The sequence below is a fragment of the Artemia sp. Qi Xiang Cuo genome, chromosome 20 (genome assembly GCF_049724085.1).
Source record: "Artemia sp. Qi Xiang Cuo chromosome 20, ASM4972408v1, whole genome shotgun sequence".
In the NCBI taxonomy this organism is placed as follows: domain Eukaryota; kingdom Metazoa; phylum Arthropoda; class Branchiopoda; order Anostraca; family Artemiidae; genus Artemia; species Artemia sp. Qi Xiang Cuo.
Genome location: NC_142813.1, coordinates 50,986,916 through 51,012,165, shown reverse-complemented (window position 1 = coordinate 51,012,165; position 25,250 = coordinate 50,986,916). Strand labels below are relative to the sequence as shown.

At 35.2% G+C, this 25,250-nt stretch overlaps 1 pseudogene; it reads right to left on the bottom strand.

The window, feature by feature from the left end:
- Positions 1-24,944, bottom strand: part of LOC148940330 (uncharacterized) — a 72,906-nt pseudogene extending 47,962 nt beyond the window's left edge.
- Between the last annotated feature and the right edge of the window lie 306 nt (positions 24,945-25,250).

Here is a 25,250-nt window from a genome sequence, read left to right as displayed (position 1 = left end):
AAATCAGCATCAATAAACAAATGAAACCCAAAACAAAGATAATTCAAAATAAATAACAGAGTCAAGCTCAAAACGAGGAGAAATTAATATGAGTAGGGTTCTAAAACCCTATGCTTTCTAAAAGCATGCTCTGTCTATATGCCCTATAAGTTTAAGGCAACTGGGAAAGGTTTTTTGGGTAGTTTTAGGCACTTAATATTGATACAACCAAACTTCTAAATGTAATGTCTTTATTAGGGTCTGGTTGACCCTGTTTGACAAACACTGTAAGTTTCAAGACTATTCCAGATTAAACAAATTTTGGGGTTCATGAATTGACACAGCCAAAATTAGTCTCAATTTGTGTAACAGTAATGATTTTATTTTTTTATGTCTTTCTTTTTTTTACTAATTCAAGAATAGTTTTTCTTTTCGTAAAGACGATTCACTTACGTTCAGTCAAGTTTTTGTTCCCGAGGCTCTTTACAAAAACTGTACAGATGCAAGTGACCTCGGGACCTGGAAGCTGAATCCTAATCGGCCTGAGGCCTGAAATCCTAATTTTCTCTGGAAATTTCTGCATTTTCTTATTCAAATTATTATATTTTGTATTTTATTTTAGAGCCTTCCCTGAGAAATATTCATGCACACATCCTTCTCACTAAAAAAGTTCAATCGCCAACCTGATCTGACTATATATGCATATGATGGGGGGGGGGGGGTGCACAATAGAACTTAGAAATTAGCCGAACTAGTATGATTTGCTTATTGAATGGTTCTGCAACATGGCTTAATGATATTGAAACAACAGGATAAAAATCATATAGTAAATCATTAAGGGTGTGTTGAAACAGTAGAATAGAGCCACTAGGAGATCGATAAATAATACCAACAATTAAGGTTAATCTACTTAAATTCTTAACATGGAAAACACAGACCAGGCGAATTTGAAACACGCCGATTTATAATCCGCTCACTAATACTTACATTTTTCAGGGGAGGGGGGGGGGGGGTTCTGCTGGTGGGATTCTCCACGGGTATAATTTTCCGTGGGGAGGGTAGTTACCAGGGAGTAAATTTTTCAGGGCAAATTTTACACTAAGGGACGTTGCCAGAAGTCCTTCACGAAATTCTTGTTAGTTATTGTTTTCTTATTGCAGACTCAATTTTACGCGTGAATACGCTAAGTGTAATTGTCCACGATAAATTTTCACCGGGATTGAATTGTCTAGAGAATGAATCTGTGAGGAAGAGGGATTCATCCCTGGAGGTGTTTCCAGATTTCCTGGCATTACTTAAAAAAGGGTCAGAAATTAAATAAAAAACAAGGTTTTTTCAACTGAAAGTAAGGAGCAACATTAATACTTAAAACGAACAGAAATTATTACGCATATGAGGAGGTTTACTCTTCCTCGGCACCTCAGTCTTCAAGATAAAGTTTTAATTATGTACCAAATCCTTAAGAACGACTCCAGAAACACTGTTCGTTTAGTTAGAACAATAAGAATCCTTTTTATTAAAGTACTAAGAAACTTTATCGTGAAGACCGAGGTTTTAAGAAGTAGCAATCCCCCTCATATACTTATTAACTTTTATTCGTTTTAAGTTTTAATATTGCTCCTTACTTTCAGTTGAAAAAACTTGTTTTTTATTTAATTTCTGTACAAAACTGTTACTTCCTTTGTTGGCTGGCATGATTTTTTGGCGCCTTTCTCTTCATCTTTGGCTTCATAGGGCAAAAAATGTATTTTGAAAACGAACATCAGTAACTTTGTATATAACTTAGGGCTATATTTTGGCTCCTAGGAGGGAGGACACAAAAGTCACGCTAGTGACCATAGGTAGTAGATCATTGCATTGCCTATTCTTTTGTTGATACAGTGTTGGGTTCAAAAGAGGCAGTGCAAACTCATGCTCACAACTACAAACCCCCCCCCCCTAAAAAACAGCCAGGGGATTGTTCAAGATTTGAGGGCTAATTAGAGTTATACAACTTACTGGCACTATATCCCGATCAAGCATTCAGTCAACATGCTCATAATATAATCAAGGAATAAATCACCCTACGGGGTGAATCCATTAGCGAGTGGGTTATAAATGGGCCTTTTTCAATTTTGCCTGGTCTGTGTTTTCAATGTTAAGAATTTAAGTAGATTAACCTTAACTGTTGGTATTATTTATCGATCTCCTAGTGGCTCTATTCTATTGTTTCTACAAACCCTTAATGATTTACTGGATACCATCCTAAAACAGTCAACTGATTTAATTATTATGGGAGATTTTAATACAAATTTGATGGATAAAAGGTCTTCTGTATCTTTGGATTTACTGTTGTCCATGCTTGCTGCAGGTGCTTTACCTTCTGTATGTATCCCATCTCGCATAACTGAGAGTACGGCATCTCTGATTGACATTGTTTTCGGTACGGCTACTTTTGTACAAAATTATGCTTTAGTGAGTGACATTTCTGATCATTTCCCTGTTGACTCTAGATACTGTTTTGATAGACTGACTATTGAGAGGACTGGTGACTCTAGTAAGAGGCCTTTTAGGTTTGGTGAAATGGAATTGACGCTTCTTAGGTCAAGATTGACAGAAATTTCTTGGGGTAGTTTTAAGACTGATTCTGATTTTGGTAATTTATTTAATATTTTTTGAGTTTATTAAAAAAGCTTTTCTTGATATTTCTTATGTTTCACCTTCTAACCGTAAGTCTAAGTATCTCTCGAGGGCCTTTGTGTCTGCTAGCCCCTCAATGAAAGCTATTTGCTTTCAGCAATTTGAAATTTATAGGAATATTTACAATTATGTGTGTCGAAAGGCCAAGTCCCAGTATTATTTTAATTGTTTTTCAGATTGTGGTAAAGATATACGACAAACTTGGCAGCTTATAAATTCTGTGCGTAGGCCCTCTTTTCAGTCTCCATCAGCCCCTTTTTTCGGATCTCGATGGCCAAATAATCGAAGGTGAACTGAATGTTCAAGATGCATTTACTTCATATTTTGCGAATATTGGTAAGAGGACCGCTTCGGCTGTTAGTTCTTCTCCTTCAAGATCCAACTTCGGGTCTTAGCTTGGGCCACCAGTAGAGATGACCCTAAAGGTCCGATCCCTCACCCCTGCTGCCACCTACAACTTTTTTTTACATAATTTATGTCTTTTTTATGGTTTTTGTCAGTGAGAATGAAAAAACAGGAATTTTCTCACTTTTATGGATGTTTCTTGGACGGTTATGTGTATCGGTCAATCTATTTGATATTTTTCATGGATGTCAACAGTAATGTATGTCTGTTTTATGGTTTTTGTCAGTGAGAATGAAAAAACAGAAAAAAACCGGTGCGTCTTTCAAGAGTTGGAATATTTCAGTAGTGTTTTGTTGTGCTTTACCCTGTCACAGTTACATTGTGTGATTTTTTCTTTACTTGGTGGTCATTCAAAAAGCGATGATTTCTGTTAGATAAATAATTCTTATACATTTTAAAATAGCCTGATATCTCATTTGCATTAAGGTAACTCAATTTGCGAAAAGGTATTCCATTTGCACAACTCGGCTCTGATTGAATTGTCGCCGACAATGGGTCAAAAACGACATGTAATCAATGCTAAGCCATTTGTTATTGCTAGGGCATTACTCAATTCACTTCTTAGTGCTAACTGACAGAGTTCCAGATACGAACATTTTGAAAAGCAGACAGGTTTTTTTTGTTTAGCATTTGCAAAAAACGGGTAATTAGTGATTGGATAATTTTTTTAACATGAAATCTCTGAATAAAATATTTGTGGAGAGATCGGATGATGGGAGAAGGATTTCTTAGAGTACTTATAGTGCTCTACTATGGGTCGACTTGCTAGCGAAAAAAAACCCCGTATGGTTGACTTGAACTATATCATAATACACTATGTTCAAGCATATTCTAAAAATCCAGTAAGTGCTAGAAAAAAGGATTAACCTTATCTGCATTTATATTAATACCTAAGTTTTTTTTTACTTTATTATGTTTTAATTAATTTGAAACAACATCAGTCAATGAAAAATGGATCAAGACAATACACTGAATTTGTGACTTGACCTCGCTTTAACTTTCCGACATGGACTGTAAAATACACAAGGTAGGTTTGATAAGCATTTTCAATTTAAAATAGGATCTAACGTTCCCTTCGTTCTCCCATTTCTGAGGGCAGGGGAGAGGAGGGGGGTCAGTTTTGGAGGGAAAACCAAAAATACTCAGAATCTAAAATAAATGAGATCTGCCTCAAGGGGAAGGCTCAGAGGCCCTTTGTTTCCCCATTTCTGAGGGCAGGGGCGGGTGAGGGGGGAGTCAATTTTGAAGGGAAAACCGAAAATACTCAGAATCGAAAATAAAGCATGATCTGACTGAAGGAGAAGGACCAGAGGCCCTTCGTTCCCCCATTTCTGAGGGCAGGAGAGGGGGGGTCAATTTTGGAGGGAAAACCGAAAAATACTCAGAATCGAAAATAAAGCGTGATCTGCCTCAAGGGGAAGGCTCAGAGCCCCCTCCTTCCCCCATTTCTATGAAGGACATGATTTTTGTGGGATGGTATGGACAAATGGTACGTGTTAAATATTCGGGTAAACATTCGACTATAGATAAGGCTATGGCGTCTTTCTGAACATTCTGTGAGAGGCGGGTGTAAGTAGTTAGTTTAAATAATTCTAAGAGGAATTGAGTTTTGTGGCTGGTGTGGAAAAATGTTACATGTTGAATGGTTGTGTAAGCATACGACTAAGAAACGCTTCATTATAAATAAGGCTATTGTGTTTTTCTGAACTTTCTAGGGCGGGGGTAAGTATTTAGTTTAAATAATTCTAGGAGGAATTGATTTTTGTGGGTGGTACGGAAAAATGGTACGTGTTAAATATGTGGGTAAACATTCGACGATAAATAAGGCTATTGTGTCTTTCTGAACTTTCCGTGAGAGGCGGGGGGTAAGTATTTAGTTTTAATAATTCTAAGAGGAATTGAATTTTGTGGCTGGTGTGGAAAAATGGTAAGTGTGGGGTAAATTAAGTTTTGAGATGGGTAAAAATGGTAGTTATTTAGTACCCGATAAACAGGTGACTTGAAATGTTTCATTAGAAATAGTTTATTGCTAATGATACCTCCTCGACAGATATTTTTTCTATTTTATTTTATAGCTATTAGCCAAACGTTGCTCTGTGTTTGTCACACCAACTAGTAAATATTTATTTGGGTTTTATTTTTTCTATTCAATTAAATTCTAGGAGGAATAAATTTTTGTGGGTGGTACGAAAAAATGGTACGTGTTAAATATTCGGGTAAACATTCGACGATAAATAAGGCTATTGTGTCTTTATGAACTTTCCTTGAAAGGCGGGGGGTAAGTATTGAGTTTAAAGGATTTTAAAATGAAGTGAGTTTTGGGGCTGGTGTAGAAAAATAGTAAGTACGGGGTAAATTAAGTTTTGAGAGGGGTAAAAATGGTAGTTATTTAGTACCCGATATACAGGTGACTTGAAATGCTTCATTAGAAATAGTTTATTGCTAATGATACCTCCTCGACAGATATTTTTTTCTATTGTATTTTATAGCTATTAGCCAAACGTTGCTCTGTGTTTGTCACACCAACTAGTAAATATTTATCGGGGTTTTATTTTTTCTATTCAATTAAATTCTAGGAGGAATTGATTTTTGTGGGTGGTACGAAAAAATGGTACGTGTTAAATATTCGGGTAAACATTCGAGTATAAATAAGGCTATTGTGTCTTTCTGAACTTTCCGTGAGAGGCGGGGGGGGGGGGGGTAAGTATTTAGTTTAAATAATTCTAGGATGAATTTAGTTTTGGGGGTGGTGCGGAAAAATGGTACGTGTGGGGTAAATTAAGTTTTGAGAGGGGGAAAATGGTAGTTATTTAGTACCTGATATAGAGGTGACATGGAATGCTTCATTAGAAATAGTTTATTGCTAATGATACCTCCTCGACAGATATTTCTTTCTATTGTATTTTATAGCTATTAGCCAAACGTTGCTCTGTGTTTGTCACACCAACTAGTAAATATTTATTTGGATTTTAGTTTTTCTATTCAATTAAATTCTAGGATGAATTAATTTTGTGGGTGGTACGAAAAAATGGTACGTGTTCAATATTTGGGTAAACATTCGATGATAAATAAGGCTATTGTGTCTTTCTGAAATTTCCGTGAGATGCGGGGGGTAAGTATTTAGTTTAAATAATTCTAGGATGAATTGAGTTTTGGGGCTGGTGCGGAAAAATGGTACGTATGGGGTAAATTAAGTTTTGAGAGGGGTAAAATGGTAGTTATTTAGTACCCGATATACAGGTGATCTGGAATGCTTCATTAAAAATAGTTTATTGCTAATGATACCTCCTCGACAGATATTTCTTTCTATTGTATTTTATAGCTATTAGCCAAACGTTGCTCTGTGTTTGTCACACCAACTAGTAAATATTTATTGGGGTTTTATTTTTTCTATTCAATTAAATTCTAGGAGGAATTGATTTTTGTGGGTGGTACGAAAAAATAGTATGTGTTCAATATTTGGGTAAACATTCGACTATAAATAAGGCTATTGTGTCTTTCTGAACTTTCCTTGAGATGCGGGGGGGGGGTTAAGTATTTAGTTTGAATAATTCTAGGATGAATTGAGTTCTGAGGCTGGTGCAGAAAAATGGTACGTGTGGTATAAATTAAGTTTTGCGATGGATAAAAATGGTAGTTATTTAGAACCCGATATACAGTTGACTTGAAATGCTTCATTAGAAATAGTTTATTGCTAATGATACCTCCTCGACAGATATTTTTTCTATTTTATTTTATAGCTATTAGCCAAACGTTGCTCTGTGTTTGTCACACCAACTAGTAAATATTTATCGGGTTTTTTTTTCTATTCAATTATTTTCAGTGTAAGCCAATATAATTACCTCATACTTTTATTCTAACTTAACTTGTAGGAATAGGACTTCTAGAATAAGGATTCATTCCCTCGACTAAATCAGTTTATTCATGTAAAATAGTGAACAAAAGACTATTAATTCTCTGTGTTCTTCTTCTTCTTCTTCTTCTTCTTATCTCACGAAACGGTGTTCTGCGTTTGTAAAGAATACTACTAAATATTTATCGGACTTTTATTTTTTCCGTTACATTCTTTTCAGTGTAAAATAACATAACGCTAGGGGGAGTACAAACCGTGGTTATTTGGTAACCAGGAAAAAGTTGATTTGATTTATTCTAGTAGAAGTAGGTTTTTGCTAATGATACCTCCTCGACATATTTTCGCTGTTTGAATATTTAAAGAAGCTAATGCATAGTCTCCACGTAATTCTAGGCCCAGCGGCAGCTGAGATCAAGCTTCAGATCCGGTATCACCAAACAGAGATTAATCCGACTTTGTCACCAAAATTGTAAGTAAGTAGCAAATTCATTCTTGAATTCACCTCCTGGATAAATAAAAAGACATTTCATTTAAGAAACTATGACAAAATTCTAAGTAAGTAACAAACTCTTTCTTGAAGTTACCTCTTGGATACACAATGCAGAAATTTCATTTATGAAAAAATTAAAAAATTGTAAGTAAGTAAGTAAGTAACAAATTCTTTCTTGAAGTGACCTCTTGGATACACAATACAGAAATTTCATTAAAGAAATTATGAAAAAATTGTAAGTAAGTAGCAAATTCTTTCTTGAATTCACCTGCTGGATAAACAAAAAGACATTTCGTTCAAGAAATTAAGAAAAAATTCTAAGTAAGTAACAAACTCTTTCTTGAAAATACCTCTTGGATACACAATGAAGAAATTTAATTTAAGAAATAATGAAAAAATTGTAAGCAAGTAACAAACTCTGTCTTGAAGTCACCTCTTTGGTACACAACGCGGAGATTTCATTAAAGAAATAATGAAAAAATTTTAAGAAAGAGAGTAACAGATTCTTTCTTGAAGACACCTCTTGAATACACAATACCGAAATTTCAATTAAAGAAATTTTAAGAAAATTGTAAGTAAGTAGTAAATTCTTTCTTGAATTCACCTGCTGGATAAACATAAAGACATTTCGTTCAAGGAATCATGACAAAATTCTAAGTAATTAACAAACTCGTTATTGTTTTCACGACTTAGATACACGATGTGGAAATTTAATTCAAGAAATTATGAAAAAATTCTCAGTAAGTAACAATATCTTTCTTGAAGTCAACTCTTGGATACACAATACGGAAATTTCATTCAAGAAATTATGAAAATATTTTTAAGTAAGTACGAAGCTCTTTATTGATTTCACCTCTAGGATATACAGTACAGATACTTCATTCAATAAATTATGAAAAAATCGCAATTAAGTAACAAACTCTTTATTGTTTTCACCTCTTGGATATACAATGCAGATATTTCATTCAATAAATTATGAAAAAATTGTAAGCAAGTAACAAACTCTTTCCTGAAGTCACATCTTGGATACACAATGCAGAAACTTCATTTAAGAAACTATGAAAAAATTGTAAGCAAGTAACAAATTCTTTCCTGAAGTCACCTCTTGGATACACAATGCGGAAATTTCATTTAAGAAACTATGAAAAAATTGTAAGTAAGTAAGTAGCAGATTCTTTCTTGAATTCACCTGCTAGATAAACAAAAAGACATTTCGTTCAAAAAATTATGACAAAATTCTAAGCAAGTAACAAACTCTTTCTTGAAGTTACCTCTTGGATACACACTGCAGAAATTTCATTTAAGAAATTATGAAAAAATTGTAAGCAAGTAACAAACTCTTTCCTGAAGTAACCTCTTGGATACACAATGCAGAAACTTCATTTAAGAAATTATGAAAAACTTATATGCAAGTAACAAACTCTTTCCTGAAGTCACCTCTTGGATACACAATGCAGAAACTTCATTTAAGAAACTATGAAAAAAATTGGAAGTAAGTAAGTAACAAATTCGTTCTTGAAGTCACCTCTTGGATACACAATACAGAAATTTCATTAAAGAAATTATGAAAAAATTGTAAGTACGTAGCAAATTCTTTCTTTAATTCACCTGCTGGATAAACAAAAGACATTTCGTTCAAGAAATTATGACAAAATTCTAGGTAAATAACAAACTCTTTATTGTTTTTACGACTTAGATAAACGATGTAGAAATTTAATTCAATAAATTATGAAAAAATTCTCAGTAAGTAACAATTTCTTTCTGAAGTCACCTCTTGGATACACAATGCAGAAACTTCATTTAAGAAACTATGAAAAAATTGTAAGTAAGTAAGTAACAAATTCTTTCTTGAAGTCACCTCTTGGATACACAATGCAGAAATTTCATAAAAGAAATTATGAAAAAATTGTAAGTAAGTAGCAAATTCTTTCTTGAATTCACCTGCTGGATAAACAAAAAGATATTTTGTTCAAGAAATTTTGAAAAAATTCTAAGTAAATAACAAACTCTTCATTGTTTTCACAACTTAGATACACGATGTAGAACTTTAATTCAAGAAATTATGAAAAAATTCTCAGTAAGTAACAATTTCTTTCTTGAAGTCAACTCTTTGATACACAATACGGAAATTTCATTCAAGAAATTATGAAAATATTTGTAAGTAAGTAACAAACTCAATATTGTTTTCACCTCTTTGATATACAATACGAAATTTCATTCAATAAATTATGAAAATTTGTAAGTAAGTAACAAACTCTTTGAAGTCACCTCTTGGATACACAACACAGAAATTTCATAAGAGAAATTATGAAAAAATTGTAAGTAAGTAGCAAATTCTTTCTTGAATTCACCTGCTGGATAAACAAAAAGACATTTCGTTCAAGAAATTATGACAAAATTCTAAGTAAGTAACAAACTCTTTATTGTTTTCACCACTTAGATACACGATGTAGAAATGTAATTCAAGAAATTATGAAAAATTCTCAGTAAGTAACAATTTCTTTCTTGAAGTCAACTCTTGGATACACAATACGGAAATTTCATTCAAGAAATTATGAAAATATTTGTAAGTAGTAACAAACTCTTTATTGATTTCATCTCTTGGATATACAGTCCAGATACTTCATTCAATAAATTATGAAAAAATCGCAAGTAATTAACAAACTCTTTATTGTTTTCACCTCTTGGATATACAATACAGAAATTTCATTCAATAGATTATGAAAATTTGTAAGCAAGTAACAAACTCTTCCCTCAAGTCACCTCTTGGATACACAATGCAGAAACTTCATTTAAGAAAGTATGAAAAAATTATAAGTAAGTAAGTAACAAATTCTTTCTTGAATTTGCCTCTTGGATAAACAAAAAAAAGTCATTTCATTCAAGAAATTATGACAAAATTCTAAATAAGTAACAAACCCTTTCTTGAATTCGCCATTGGGTTGCACAATACAGAAATTTAATTCAGGAAACTATGAAAAACATTGCACACAAACTCTTTCTCAAACTCGCTTCCTGGACAGACAATACAGCAATTTCACTCAAAAAATTATGAAAAAATTGTAAGTAAGTACCAAACTGTTTCTTGAATTCTCCTCCTGGATGCACAATACAGATATTTCATTCAAGAAATTATAAAAAAATTTTAAGTAAGTAACAAACTCTTTCTTGAATACACCTCTTGGATACCCAATACGTAAATTTCATTTAAGAAATTATGAGAAAATTCTAAGTTAGTAACAATCTCTTTCTTGAAGTCCCCTCTTGGATACGCAATACGATACGGAAATTTCATTCAAGAAATTATGAGAAAATTCCAGGTAAGTAACAATATCTTTCTTGTAGTCCCCTCTTGGATACACAAAACGTATATTTTATTCAATAAATTATAAAAAAAGGAAAGTAAGTAATAAACGCTTTATTGATTCCACCTCTTGGATAAAAAAAAGACATTTCATTCAAGAAATTATGACAAAATTCTAAGTAAGTAAAAAACTCATTCTTGAATTTGCCGTTTGCATGCACAATACAGAAATTTCATTCTATGGGACCTCTACACGTGATTAAATACGTTTTGAAACTACATGCTATTAGCTTGCCTTTCCTTGGTACCTTTCCAAACGAGCGGGGATTCCCCACTGGTTCCTACACATTGAAAAAAAGTGAGCAGTACGAAAACTCCACGTTTTCAACCAGACTGGTTTTTTAGACAACACCCATTTTTTTAGGGGTCAATCAGAGACAGCGGAGATTGCTCAATATACGATAACTTGATTGGTGATTGGTTACACACCGCGACGGCGCATACATAGTGAGAGAGACATGCAAAGTCGACACAGCTTTATTTCATTTTTTAAGGTTAATTTAGACGAGGTTACGTGCGCGCACGTAATCGACAATCACCAATCAAGTTATCGTATATTGAGTAATCTCCGCTGTCTCTGATTGACCCCTAAAAAAATAGGTGTTGTCTAAAAAACCAGTCCAGTTGAAAACGTGGAGTTTTCGTACTGCTCACTTTCTTGCAATGTTTAGGAACCATTGGGGAATCCCCGCTCATTTGGAAAGGTACCAAGGAAAGGCAAGCAAATAGCATGTAGTTTCAAAACGTGTTTAATCACGTGTAGAGGTCCCATAGAATGAAATTTCTGTATTGTGCATGCAAACGGTGAATTCAAGAATGAGTTTTTTACTTACTTAGAATTTTGTCATAATTTCTTGAATGAAATGTCTTTTTTGTATCCAAGAGGTGAAATCAATAAAGAGATTGTTACTTACTTTCCTTTTTTTATAATTTCTTGAATAAAATATCCGTATTGTGTATCCAAGAGAGGACTTCAAGAAAGAGATTGTTACTTACCTGGAATTTTCTCATAATTTCTTGAATGAAATTTCCGTATCTGATTGCGTATCCAAGAGGGGACTTTAAGAAAGAGATTGTTACTTACTTAGAAGTTTCTCATAATTTCTTGAATGAAATTTCCGTATTGGGTATCCAAGAGGTGTATTCAAGAAAGAGTTTGTTTATTACTTACAATTGTTTTTATAATTTCTTGAATGAAATATCTGTATTGTGCATCCAGGAGGAGAATTCAAGAAACAGTTTGCTACTTACTTGCGATTTTTTCATAATTTCTTGAGTGAAATTGCTGTATTGTCTGTCCAGGAAGCGAGTTCGAGAAAGAGTTTGTTTGCAATGTTTTTCAGAATTTCCTGAATTAAATTTTTGTATTGTGCAATCCAATGACAAATTCAAGAAAGGGTTTGTTACTTATTTAGAATTTTGTCATAATTTCTTGAATGAAATGACTTTTTTTTTGTTTATCCAAGAGGCGAATTCAAGAATGAATTTGTTACTTACTTACTTACAATTTTTTCATACTTTCGTCAATGAAGTTTATGCATTGTGTATTCAAGAGGTGACTTCACGAAAAAGTTTGTTACTTGCTTACAAATTTTCATAATCTATTGAATGAAATATCCGCATTGTATATCCAAGAAGTGAAAACAATAAAGAGTATGTTACTTACTGGCGATTTTTTCATAATTTATTGAATGAAGTATCTGTACTGTATATCCAAGAGGTGAATTCAAGAAAGAATTTGCTACTTACTTACAATTTTTTCATAATTTCTTTAATGAAATTTCCGTATTGTGTATCCAAGAGTTGACTTCAAGAAAGAAATTGTTACTTACTGAGAAATTTTTCATAATTTCTTGAATTAAATTTCTACATCGTGTTTCTAATTCGTGAAAACAATAAAGAGTTTGTTACTTACTTAGAATTTCGTCATAATTTCTTGAACGAAATGTCTTTTTGTTTATCCAGCAGGTGAATTCAAGAAAGAATTTGCTACTTACTTACAATTTTTTCATAATTTCTTCTATGAAATTTCTGTATTGTGTATCCAAGAGGTGACTTCAAAGAGTTTGTTACTTGCTTACAAATTTTCATAATTTATTGAATGAAATTTCCGTATTGTATATCCAACAATTAATTGATTGGAGGATTTTGTATTTGAATTTTTTTTTAATTATTAACGCAAGATCGTAACGCAAAGTGAAAGTTTGAAGTTAAAAAGTCGAATCATCCTGAAAGAAAAAAAAACAGGAAACAGAAAAAAACACCGACTTTCTCTATTAACGGGAAAGCATTTTGAGGGTGGTACCAGTAGCAAGCTTGTACAAGATTTGACGGGGAGAAGGATGGGGACAAGGAGACTTACGCCTGAGGCATGAATATACACTACAGTTTGACGTGCACATTGTAAAAAGCGATCAATCATTTTATACCTATAAAGTGGCCAAAAACGTTTTGAAACTATAGTCGAGATTGTATAAGATAATCAGACTGGTTTTTTGCTATTGATATCAATTACACAAGGAATTTCACAAGAATAGAAACTACAGTTTCACGTGCACATTTTAAAAAGCTGACAAACCTATAAAGTGGTCAAACATGTTTTGAGAGTATAGTCGAGATTGTATAACACAACCAGAGTGGTTTTTGAGGCAACACCCATTTTTAGGGCCAAGCAGAGCCAGCGGAGGTTATTCTATATACGATAACTTGATTGGTGATTGGATTTGAATAAAAGGAGTGATTTTCATTGCAATTCATATTAGCAAGAGAATTGAATTCAGAGAGAATAGTTTATTTGAGAGGATTTTATTAGAGAAAATGAGTGGTGCATTTACATTATTGAAGATTGATAGTGGACCCAGCAGCAGCAAAGATATACGAGTACAAAATATGGCTGTGGAAATAACTGGAGGCTGTAGACTATGCCTTGAATGGGACGATATGTATGCTAGATACGTGATATCATTAAGCAAATTTAAGCTGGAGGAGCAATTATGTTTTGCTGCGAAGCTGAATATTGTGCATATAAATAGACTTCAGGCAGCATTAGATGTACTAGTGAAATATATTGATGAGAACAAAATGCATCAGTGAATATTATTGTTGTAATTATGCTCAATAAAATTGTTTCTAAATCAAAGGTATTTTTCTTTCAATAGTAGATTAGCGTATATTTTTTAGAGTAGAAAAAAAATCTGGTTAGTCTGAAGTTGGTTGTGAGAGTGTTATGACTCTAAAAAATGGATAGATTTGAGAATGAGTGAATCATGGGGAATCTAGTGCTTATGGAAAAACGTTTTATTCTAGATGATGATTTTCTAGAGCTGTCTATTCCAAGGAAGATACTTTCTCAGGGAATGCTTGTCGATATAATAAAAACTTATTCTCCATCATTAGACTATTGCATGAAGCTTTTACGTTGTGGTCCAAATGCATTTACACAATTTATTGATACATTAATCACGACACGGCAAAATGATATTGTGGATATGCTTTTAAACACTAGTTTAGAAATTTAGGACTTATTTTCATGACAAAGATGGTGTTCAAGGATGATTTACTCCTCTCTCTCTCTTTCTCTCTCTATCCCACTCAATTTGTTGTTGTTGCTAGCTCAGCTTCATTGTGGCAGTGAGAGTGTCAACACATGAAAAAAAAGTTCCAAACATGTCCACTATGTATGTACACACTGGGGAGCTGGTCATCATGTGAGAATTGCACAATGATTGATGAGTATTATGAAAAGTGTAGATTATGCAACACGTGTAAATTGCATAGAGGATATGCTGTGCAAATTAAAGGTTGTAATTCCTGTCTTGAAGAGGTGTGTGACTCTCATCCTAGACGGCACCTATGCTCCAATTGCCACTATGATAAATGTAATCAATGGGAGAATACATATCCCGGTATGACTGGAAAGAATCCTAAGCGTGATTTTACTTTATTGCTACGAGATTAGTATCGTCTTGGTTTTAGATTGTTCCAGGTGGAGGAGCAGGGACAGCGATTCAACTGTCGGAACAACAAAAAAATATAGTTTCTACGTCATCGTTGTGAAGATAATGGGTGTTATGATTATAAGTCCACTGATTTTTATTTGGCTGTGACGGAATGTGATTCGCCACTTGAGAAAACTGTTTGTGATATTGCTTCAAATAAGCAAATTGAAATATGTGAATTCTAAGGAATGAATGAGAATAGTATCATTGACTATACAAAAAGATGTGACAAGAGTGAAGTTACACTCTATTGTAGAAAATTCGAGCCTGACATTACAGTACATCAGGATCAGTATACTGTGAATTCGGATGATCTATCTGCATTAGTTGTTGTCGACAAATACCTATACCTAGTAGAAGATGAAATCTAAAGAGTAGAAAAGTCGTTTTTATCATGTATATACATTTTTTTCATTTATTAATAAACAATTTCACATATGTTTTTAGGACATTTTATTCGTAGGGCACTAAAATCAATATTAAACACGCATGTAAGTATATTTTCCACTAGAAAGTCGTTCACTCTGAGGTAAGTCAACGTAGATGTCAAGAAACTGCTTGTAGGTATAGCCACGACATCTGAACATGAAAAAGAGTAGTGCATGAAAGCCACATGTCTTAGTCCTGTACTCTTCGTTGATTTTGAATAATAGTTGTCCAACTGCTTTCAATAAAGTTGCTGATGTATGGAGTGTAGAATTTATACGATAGGCCAAGAGGATCAAAAAATTCAATATTCTTCGCTGTTTGAAAGATGCAAAGCCAATGGCCTGTGTTCAAAGTCGATGGACTGCTATTAACAATGATTAGGGTATTGTTAACAATTGGAATTTTTCAATGAAGTCCGATGGTATGCAATAGGACTTGTACTGGGACATGTATCGATCCATACTAAATACGTTAATTATTTGGTTTGTGTTCATGGTGCTAGGTCTAGTAGAACACTGCCGTCGGGTGTGATTTCCCAATAGGTTTCAAATTGACTCAATGATATTAGCGTGATACTCTCAGTCAAAGCATCAGCAAATGTACACTCTAAACGTACATTCCCTGTTCGTACTATGCTCATATCTTGGGTCCCCGACAAGTCCAAAAGTATTACGCCATGATTTTTTGAAAACATTGAATCGGTTATTCCATTTTCAAATAGTTGGGAGTCATGATCTAGGGATTGCATGTTCAACTCGTACAGAGTTCAATAGGATTTTTTGTCAAATGATAGAGAGTACAGTGGAATACCATTCACTTTGCACACAAGGCTAAAAAGAACAAATAAATTAAAATCATGGGAGGATTCAGTCCAGATTCCAACGGCACTGCAACTTTTCACAAAGACCAATGCCAATTTTGATGGGCTTTCTCCATTGATAAATGATGAATCGCTATAGTTACGAGAGCCGGTGGCAATGTGACATTGATTGGTGATCGTATGGGGGACAAGAAGTTTAAAGTTGTTGCCATTGGCTCTTAGCTTTTCCACTGCCAAAACAACAGAGCTCATAACCTGTTGTTTTCAAACGTGGAGAATTGCTGATGTGATAATGACATTTGCATCGTCTCAGATCTGATAATCTGATAATCAGAAAAGATCCGATAATCAGATAATCAGATCGATAATCTGAGAGACATTTGTCACTCATATTATCATTGAGAATAATTATTTCAGTGTCAACAGGTGAGGTAATGTAAATCCTATCGTGTTCCAATGAATAATTAAAATAGAATGTACCATTTCTACGATATGAGATTTTTCAATTGATTTTACGACACAAATCTGTCATATTATCGTATTCAATATATTTCAATTTGACATGTGGATATTCGTTAGATTTAAGTGCTTCAACCCATTCATAGTCGACAAAGAGTGACCAATCGAAAAATATAAATTTTATATCATACAAACGATCCTTTCTCGGGATGTCATAGGTATTTTTGAGAAAACAATCGACAAGAGCCACTTCATACGCACCGTCAAATTTGATGGCGGGTGAGAATTTCGTCCAAAAATCACTTGTCTTATTCAAGTCGTTGTAGAGAGGATCAGAAACGTTGGACATAAATGTTACATAGAAATCATTGGGCATTGTCAATATCTTCAACACCGATCCAAGAATCAAAATCAGAGTAGTATCCTAGCCACCGAACAAATAACTGTTTCTTACCCCTGCAAGTACGAGTCTTTAATATCTTTTCAATTTGATAGATTTCACTATCATTTTTAACTTTTTGTAGTTCATAGTCATAAAAGCCGTCGAGAATCTCTTCATTTTTGGTATCAAGTAGATGATGAGCTATAGGTTTGATGTCTAGAATTTTCGACACCTTAAAAAGTTATATTCCCCATAAGTAATGACTCAGTTCGAAAGCACAACTTGTCCTATTAATCCTGGCAGTATCAGCAACCGTGACTTTATTTTTCATCTTGACAGTCGTTTCATTGGAATATTGATTAAGAAAGGTGCCAATTGTATCATTATCAGTATGATGAACTTCCGTTTGGGATGAGTTGGACAATGATCGATGAGGTCGTTAATTATAAATCAACACGATTGTATCTAAATCCTGAATAAAAGCAGATGTATTTTTCAATGTGCAATATCTTGAAATAAAAAGTCGAAAAGTTCTTATCGATCGTTAGGCCAATGCAGCCTTTATGGGACTATAACCATGATAGAACAATGTGCTATATTTCACTAGTACTGCTGCAACACTGGTATGTACACATTCACTGCCGCAATCCTTTTGAATTTTTTTATACTAATACTCTCCAAGCATACTTTCTGCATCTTTTGCAACATGAGTATATCTCTTTGATCGCACTCAACATGCATATACATAGTGACTATAAACACCGATTGTAAGTAGAATATACTTGCATGGCGTATTGTGACGTCGTTGAACCTCATCTAGAGAAAGGAGATCTGCTTGCATTATATGCTATGGGTAAAAGGCTTTAGTTTTTCGATTTTGATTAGCACGATGTCTATAATTTCTATGCAGAGTGTAACTTGATTCATTTTGTAGATAGTCTTGTGCACTTTTAGTGTGAACACCAGTGACCTTGGAAAGAGTGGCGGGGGAACTTAAACTTCCCGCTTCACCAATATTTTCATAAACACGTTTCAGAACTTCAACCATTTTGAACGTAAACACGTAGTGCAACGTCCGCTACCCTTTCGTATACTTGTTGTGGTAGGTGATTGGGGTGATGGTGACATGATACGTTTTCGCTTTTTTCTAGCTATCAATGGTATGCTCCTCCTCGCCACCATATTCAAGTTTCCACTAGGTGTGCTAGTATTTTTGAAGATTGATTTTAAATCTTTTTCTTCTTCTTCTTCCTTTTCGTATTTTAATGGTGTTGTTGATGACAAGGGTGCATGTTCATTTAATTTTTTTAGAATTTGTCTATTGCTATTAAAGCTTTTGGAGAAGCTTAATGTATTTAGAAAGTTGTATAGATGAGCGTCAAATGATAGTAGTCCTTTACGATTAGTAACCATATCAGAGATTAAATCAAGTAGATTATAGCTCTTGCCCTGAATTATAATCCCTTTCTCATTGCCATCAACTTGAATATGATCTTGACCACTTTCCATGAGATAAGTTAGGAGTCGTTTACTTTGTTAACGATATGAGTGGGGCATTAGATTTCCAATTTTCGACACAATCGAATCCAATTCCTCGTTTGGTTCAATAATGCTGAAAACATCAAGTCCCTGTATGAATTGTATCTGCACCAATCCCGCCGTGCCAATTGATTTTATTTTATCGGATGACTCCTGCAAAATACTGTAACAATAGTAGATTTTTTCGGCTTTTCCACAAACATTTTATAACAACTTTTAATTATTTTAGTTAAGAGTGTTGTTTTGCCTGACATTGACGGCCCAGACAGAAACGATCTGAATGGTGTTTTAAATTGATACATGTTCCCTTCAACAGTTCACCTAGACAACTAACTGTAGACAATAGTTGTCTAATGAATAAATAATTTCCCTACTACTTCTACTACTACTACTCCGTTCAAGAATAATGTGAAGACGAATAAAGAATCATATTTTCTTTTATTATACGCATAAAAAACAGCACTTTCCAAATACTACATTGAACACATGAAAGCACATTAAACATGAAAATAAATACACTTTTTTTAAATTTATTTATAATAAAAAATACAACAATTACATAAGCACTAGAGAAAAAAAATCACTTTAATAAATACACTTTTTTTTATTTATTTAAAAAAAATACAACATTTATTAGAATACACACACACACACACAAACTTAAAATAATATCGCACACTTTTATTTACAGCATTTTAAATTTGAAATGGGGTCCCTCCAGGGGCGGCCGCTACGGCTGCCGGGAAGCGCCGCGAGCCGGGAAGCGGGGCCCGCTCTAGCGGGCTGGGACGGGGCCCGCTTTGGCGGGCCGGGCCGGGAGGGGGGCATTAAATAGAGGGAATTTCTATCCCTTGCACACAAATTGAGAATTGTTTGATAAAAAAAAAATTTAAAAACATCCATTACCCACAAAAAACCTCCCATCCACTTTGTACTTTTTTTAATGCATTTAAGTTAATTTTTGTAGACCGAGTTGTTTTCTGTAATTTATACACTAAAAACGATTTGAAATTAAATAATGAACGTGTGGTAGTACCTTCACACTATCCTCAAGTACATAGATTTTGTCTGATATGGCCGACATGGCATTTTTCTCTACTCTAACTGTGTAGTTTTTAAATTGTAAAGAGCGAATCGCCATGACTTTCGCTCTTAGGACTAAACTACGTTCCACACAGTTTCTATACTCACTCACGTCGAAATTAGTTTTTACACAGTGTGTAGGTACCCCCTTGCAAACTTGTTTGATATCCTTGTTGTGCGTTTCCACACAGTATACCTTCAGACCCAGGAAACACACCACTGGATATCAGATCACTACCCGTTTCAGATTTTAACATTAACAATTGATTTGGGGCCTGGCGTTTCAATAGCTCTGGATAGCAGGATTCATCCCAATTAGCGTAGTCCTTTCGTGGGCTAATGTACTCGCCATTTTCTAAATCATTCAATAGACTTTCAGTTTTGACTTTTAACAGGAGTGAATCAGTGTCCCCGTAATACACTTGAACTTGTCCCTCAATCGGCCACTGTACCTTGCATACATTAAAATAAAATGACAACATTAGTTTCTTAGATATTTCAGTTACTGCACTCCCACCTGCAATATTTTTATTTAAAACAATGTTTCTTTTCTTGTGGTGTAGGAGCACCATATCAGAGTCTATGATTGTGAACGATGTGAAGTTTGGATCCGCAATGATTCGAGCACAATCTTTGGGATTGGTTACAATATCATATCGACTTCTGTTACGTACGCTTTCGCACATTTTACGGAAAGCTGGGTTCAAAATGGGTTTATATGCTTATTTTTCAACTTTCGTTTTTGCTTTTGAACGCTTACTGACAAAGGTGTCAATAAACGTTTTCATGTAAGGCTTTTGATCAAATTGGAGGGCTCTATGAATCTTTGTGACTTTGAAACCATTGGACACTATCCATTTCAATAGCACGTGATGAACAACGATATTATGCTTCGGGTTGAAGTCGGCAATTAGTTTTTGTTTTGAAGGTATCCAGTGCATACTCCCATCCTCTACTAAAGATAAATTGTAGGGGCTCAGAGATTCCGGACCCACCGGTCTATTTATGCACGGAAAAACAAAGTCTTTTACCGAGTCTTGGATTTCCATGGGTATTTCACCGTCAATTTCAAAAAACCATCCCTGTGCCCCATTCTCCTCAACACTAGTAATGTCGGGGAAATTCGAAGCACACGGATTGTCAAGCCATTTATAATTGCCACACGGGCAAACAGTAGTTAGACATTGCCGATGGGTAAAGAGAATTCATATCCAAAAAAACTGCGTCCGACTTTTCATCGGTGTGCTGTCTGCTCGGATCAGTTTTCATGATACGGTCCCCGTGAAAAACATACCCACTGCTCATTGATCTCTCTACAAACAGATGCTGATCCACATCGGCGATCAGACCTATTTGTTCTTTGCTGATTTTAAGTATAAAGTCCATCACCAGATGAGGAGTGGAAAAATAATAACCTAAATCCAACCCAAATTCCCCATTGATTTTATCCGTATTTTTGCACACAATGTCCAGAAGAGTGAGTACGTCACTGGCCAAGTATAGTTTACAATAATACCACCCATTTTTACATCTGCCCTTTGCCCAAACCCTCTTAGCAAATTCGCAGTCCCTAGTGGTGCACTCACTCTCAGTAAGAGAATTGTAAAAACTTCAATGGGCGGTAATGACACCTCATATAGCCTCGAGCCAGAGTTGTAATAATCATATGGATATATACCCTTACATCTTAATAAATCATACATTTCATCATCGGGGAAGCGCTGTTTGAGGACGGGGAAGCTATCAAAATTGTCACTTTTCTGTACCTGAGTCAATTGAATTAAGGACTTGGGGAAGAAACTGAAAGAGTCTAAAAAACGGATTTTATTCAGGCACGTGTTACCCTTGTCTACTGTTTTCCACATGAATTTTAGCAGCAGTAGCTTCTCCGATGATTTGGATATGATATTATATGAAAAAGAACCATCTATTCATGCTTCATCTACAACTCCACCCTTGGCGATGCGGGCCAACACCGGTAGAACAAACTTTATGTCGTAATTGGAATTGTGTATAAAAACAGATACGAAATATTGCTGTCTAACGTTTAAATTGCACGACTGATGTGCTACCCCTCTAAAGTTACTCCACCCCCCCCCCCGATGTAATTTCCTGCCACAAATAATCATGGTCGATCACCTTCCTCCTCCCCCATTCCCAACACCATCATCAAATTCCCCCTTGCAAACCCAACATAATTTACGATTTTTAATGGCCAATCTGTCATCTGGTGATAGGAGCATAGGATAGTTTGTGTAACGAAGGTGCGAAATTGCACCGTTCACTGTTTTCATTAGACTGACCAATGCTAAGCGCATGCAGTCTTCACCGTCACCCAACATCTCAACTACAACCAGACCTTGCTTGGTATTATTGGAATCTTGTTGCATGTGAGCGTAAGAGACCCCCTATGGCTTCATGTATTTTAAAACGATTTAGATTTGACGAATCGTACACGTCTGTGAGTTTCTCTTCGCAGTCCAAGGCGATCTTATTGCTCTGTAGGAGCGCGTTTTGGAAATTCTTAAATTATAAGATCGCTCTATCTCTGCTTACCGTCTCCACAGCCTGGTATCCATGACGTTTACAGTGTTTCATGTGATGCTTTAACTTTAAATCAGAGCGAAATCTTGAGAGGCATGTTGGACAGTAATAACATACATTCCCCTTTTTACCCTCCCCCAAAACCCTACCAATATCGGTAATTGGATTAAAATGTCCAATTGAATCAGGCTCTGTGGGTGGGGTGTATAGAAGCCACACCCAATGTTCCACTGATTCAATTGAAGAAGCCCTCACTGGAAATTATACGCCCTTCTTATCGGAACGCTGGCCCTCCTCAAATTTGGTTTCTTACTGTAACGTCTTTAAATGTGAATTAGCCCGCTCGAAAATATCTATTCCTTTTAGTGTCACGGGAAATTGAGCATTTAAACAATTAAAATCTACTATGGGGAACTTTGAACCCTCCTTACCATTAACTGCCATTTCATCCAACTTTTTCTTAGATGCATTATCGAGCAGAAGTCTGTATGCGGCAATTAAAAATGCATACTTGAAACACTTTAGCCTCGTATCGAAACAGACTCGTTGTATCCCCCTACATCCCTCTAAATCTGAATGATATTTTAAAACTATAGCCCTATCCCTATGCCCACCTCTTAAAATAAAATCCTTTTTAAATCTAAAAATATTAACGTTTAAACTTTCAATAAATAAAACCACCGACCCACTACCCCCATCGTTATAATTTTCTTATTTAATTTGAATGCTATTAACCCAATTTAGAAAAACCTCCTCATAATTTAATAAATGCGGGCGAATTGCCAACATCTTTGTGCGCAAGTATGTCGAATACAGCTCGCTCGCATTTTCATTAAAAAAAATATTATTAGTGCTATTGATGCTTTTAATCTGATCCCCACAATCCACACCCCCATCTGTTGTTCAAGAATTCCTCGAATCTTATTAGTATATAAATGTGTAATGGCCAGGGGATCTGCTATTATATCCCATGACACTAGAGAGTTAAACGGGTCACCGAATTTGGCACTGTAGACCTTTGTGTGGTGCAAGGCAGAGTTGGAAAGAAAAAAATCTGGAAGTGGGGGTACTTGTTATGTTACCATAACATTATTATTACTACTACTACTAGTTGTATCATTAATCAGAATGGTGGGGGGTGACAGAGAATTGTCAATAGCACCACCCCCAGTCTGTTCAATTGCATTGGATGGAGGTGGCATGAAATTATCTAAGCTAGATAGTATGTCTTCCAGGGTGTTAGGGGATAGCTGATAAAGCAGCCTGTATTGTCCTGTGACGGAATTTCTTTATGAGGACCCGGTTCAGATGCACTAGTACTACTAATAACATCTAAATGCTCTCGCATAAATCTATCTGTCCATTCCGGGTCCTCCACCATTTCAATGTCACAAGTTAAATCATCTACGCTGGCCATGTCCACAAAACAATCATTTAGAAAACCCCTATGCCACTCAATATTGTCTAGAACTAGTGTAGGCTCATCTCTAAACTCCATTGGTGGTGCTAGGATGGGTTCAGGTCCACCAAAAATGGATGTTTCATGAACTGATGAAGATGGCGCTGCTAATTTATTAATCTATAGAAAAAAGGGTTTATTTTCTATGTGAAATATGCATTATTTTATAAAGTTAAAAAAAACTATGTTCATTTTTCACCCCATTTTCAAAACTTAATCCTCCCCCCTCCTAGCTTTATTTTAACTAAATACTTGCCTCCACCCCACACCCTCCTCAGAAAGTTCAGAAAGACGCAATAGTCTATTTATGCTGAAGCATTTCTAGTCGTATGTTTACCAGGATATTGAATAAGTACCATTTTTTTACACCTCCCTTAGAACTTAATCCTCAGGACTCCCTCTGGATTAATATTATAGCGAAAATAACATTTTAATATCTCTGACACACACACACACTCACTTTTACGGTGTTGAAAAAATGGCGAAAAGGCTAATTCATTAATCTATAGAAAAAAAGGTTTAATTTTCTATGTGAAATAACCACTATTTTATAAAGTTAAAAAAACTATGTTCATTTTTCACCCCATCCTTAAAACTCAATCCCCCTTCCAGCATTATTTTAACTAAATACTTGCCTCCACCCCACCCCATTCCCAGAAAGCTCAGAAAGACGCAATAGTCTATTTATGCTGAAGCTTTTCAAGTCAGATGTTTACCAGGATATTGAATAAGTACCATTTTTTTACGCCTCCCTCAGAACCTAATCCTCAGAACTCCCTCAGGATTAATATTATAGCGACAATAACATTTTAATACCTCTGACACACAAACACTTTTACGGTGTTGAAAAAATGGCGAAAAGACTAATTCATTAATCTGTAGAAAGAAGGTTTTATTTTATATGTGAAATAACCACTATTTTGTAAAGTTAAAAAGAACCTATTTTCATTTTGCACCCCATCCTCAAAACTCAATCCCCCCTCCTAGCATTATTTTAACTAAATACTTGCCTCCACCCAACCCCCTCCCCATAAAGTTCAGATAGACGCAATACCCTATTTATGCCGAAGCATTTCTAGTCGTATGTTTACCAGGATATTGAATAAGTACCATTTTTTACACCTCCCTCGGAACTTAATCCTCAGAACTCCCTCAGGATTAAAATTATAGCGAAAATAACATTTTAATATCTCTGACACACGCACACACTTTTACAGTGTTGAAAAAAATGGCGAAAAGACCAAAAAAAATTGGAAAGAAATAGGCTGATATTTCTAAAACCAGGTAGAAAGTAAAGGTGAAAATGCCTACATTTCCAAATTCAGACTCTAGTTGAGGGCCGGATGGTCCTGACAAAGCATGATTGGGGATAGATGGGACGGTGACATCCGTTTCTTGCATAGATGTGGTGGCGGCTGCTATGTCACTGGCTTGCGGGTTTGGAGCAGCGGGGTTCACCATCATGTGAGTAGCCATCCACTCTCTTTTCAGCTTTCCACCCGGCTGCATAGGGGCTCGTACGGGTGGGGCTTGGGCAAGCAGCGCTGGTCAGGAATGGATGTGGGTGGCTCCCGATGGGCCAGCTATCTCTAGTTGTTGCATTGGAGTAGCGCCACTAACCTTAGCTCTCTTTTGAGGGGAAGGGATGCATTCTTCAAAATTGTCCTTAAAAAGAAGAAAAAATTTAGTATGGAAAAACGATTCCCCTTTTTACAGAAGAAAAAATTAGTACCCCCCGCTGCATCAAATCCAATACAATCATTTAAA